The following is a 2,500-nucleotide window of genomic DNA, read 5'->3' on the forward strand; positions in this document are numbered from 1 at the left end:
ACATTTCATCACCCCTTTCTCTCACCTCATCTACCACTACCTGAGCCCTCATGAACCCTGGTACATACTCGTACACTAAATCCCTCACCTTCCTAAAACCTGCTCTCCACATCTCCAAGTTATAAATTGTGCTCCCCTCAAATGTGATTTTGGGATTTAGAAACAATGGTTGCTCCCACACCTGTTTTACATTTTTGCATTGAAACTGCACATGTTTTACAAACTCTCCCCATGCTCCCAGCATCTCTTTATAGAACTCAGACACCTCACTCAACATACCTTTCTTCAGTTCCATAAATATTCCACTTTCTCCACAACCCCCACATTTATTAATTGCTTCTTTCAGAAACAGCTTCCATACATGATCTTTCTTGTCCTTTACATATCTTGTCATCATTTTCAACCGAAGTGCATTCTTTTTCTTTTCTAAATTAATCAGCTTCAACCCACCATCCTTGTATTCGTTTTCCATCACTTCCCTGGCTATTCTGACACCTCTCCCACCCCAGAGAAACTCACTCACCATTTTCTCTGTCTCCTTTAGCACTCGCTCAGGCACATCCAACACAGTCATTGCATACACAAGTTTGCTCATTATCAGGCCATTCACTACCACCACTTTCCCCTTCAACTTCAACTTCCTAAGTCTCCAAAACCTTAATGTCTTCTTTATGCTATTCATTATCCCTTCATACTGCATGTCTCTCCCTTCTCTGCCTTCAACCCCTAAATTCACCCCTAACACCCTAAAATAGTCCTTCCTCTCTTTCAATCCTATATCCTTCCTCCTTTCTCCATTGACTCCAACATACATAATTTCTGACTTTTCTATGTTTAGCTTTGCTCCTGATGCTCTACCATAAACTCCTACACTTTGTAAAACCTCAAGGACACTTTCACTGTCTTGTACTGTTACTGTTGTGTCGTCCGCATACTGGTATAATAGACTCACTTGCCCTCCTGGTAAGTCTATGCCTCTGACCTTTTTATTTTGCTTCAGCAGTGCAGCTAGTGGCTCTGCCGACAGTGAGTACAGCAGGGCCGACAGTGGACACCCTTGTCTAACCGACCTCTCTAATCTGAAATTACCTGTGACTATCCCATTAATTTTGACGCAACTAACAGCTTTATCATACAATCTTTTGATCCATCCTACTAACTGCTGCCCAAACCCTACTTTTCCTAATACTCCATACAGGTATCCATGATCTACCCTATCAAATGCTTTGTTCAAATCTAAACTCATCACTATCCCCCCCTCCCCTCCCTTCATGTGTTCTATTGTGTCCCTAATGCTGCTGATTGTGTCTGCTATATCCCTCCCTGGTATACTGTAAGCCTGCGTGCTTCCCACTATTGTCCCTATCACCCTCTTAATCCTATTTGCTAGCACTCTTGCTAGTATTTTATAGTCACTGTTTAAACAGCTAAGCGGCCTATAGTTTTCAAGTCTATCCCTACTCCCTTTCTTATATATAATACTAACTAACCCTGTCGCCATACTAACCGGCATCTCGTCCTTCTCTTCTATCCATTTAAACAATCTGTCCAACAGTGGCGCTAGTTCCTCTTTAAACTCTATGTAAAACTCTCCCACTAACCCATCTAGCCCTGGACTCTTATTCCTGCCTAACCCTAATATGGCTGCCTCTATTTCACCTATCCTTATCTCTCCTTCGCACATCTCCTTCGCATCTTCGCTCATCTTAGTCTCCATTTTCTCCAGCACATGTTTCATGCACTCTTCATCAACCTCTTCTTTCCTAAATAGTTCACTATAAAATTCTTCTACTCTTCCAACTATCCCTACAAAATCCGTTATCTTTTCTCCATTTTTCCCTTCCACCTGCTCCAAATAATTATTTTTCTGTTTCGCCCTCTCTAAACCTAAAAAGAATGCTGTACATTTCTCTCCCTCAACCACATATCTAGCCCTACTTCTAACTATTGCCCCCATGCATCTCTTCTGTTCTACCTCCTCCAGCTCATTTTTAATTTTATTATACCGTTCTAATGCGTGCCCTACCCCCTGGTCCACCCTCTCTGCTTCTCTAACTAACTCTTCCTTTAGTCTCCTTTCCCTCCCTCTTTCCCTTCTATTCCTATCCCTGCTGTAGCTCATGCTCAAATTCTTTAGCTCCTCCTTCATCTCCTCCCACCATCTCCCCATATCCTCCTCATACATACTCTCATTCTTTCTCACCATTATACATTCTCTCACCTTTTCCTTGTACCTTTCTTCTTTGAGCAACATCCCATTCAGGCACCACACACCTCCCCCCCTCCTCTCACACCCATGCCCTAATCTAAATTTTAGCACCACGTGGTCACTAAGAGTAGTTACCTTGTAATCAATTCCCCCCATTTTACTTGCTAGACTCTCCGTACTCAAAACTAAATCAATCCTACTCTGTTTTAATTCCCCTTTCACCATCTGTCTCCTTGTAAATACGCGCCCTCTTGGGTTCTTTTCCCTCCACACATCTACCAGTCCATTCGC

The sequence above is a fragment of the Anarhichas minor genome, unplaced genomic scaffold (genome assembly GCF_050575085.1).
Source record: "Anarhichas minor isolate MPS153535 unplaced genomic scaffold, ASM5057508v1 ptg000118l, whole genome shotgun sequence".
Lineage (NCBI taxonomy): Eukaryota > Metazoa > Chordata > Actinopteri > Perciformes > Anarhichadidae > Anarhichas > Anarhichas minor.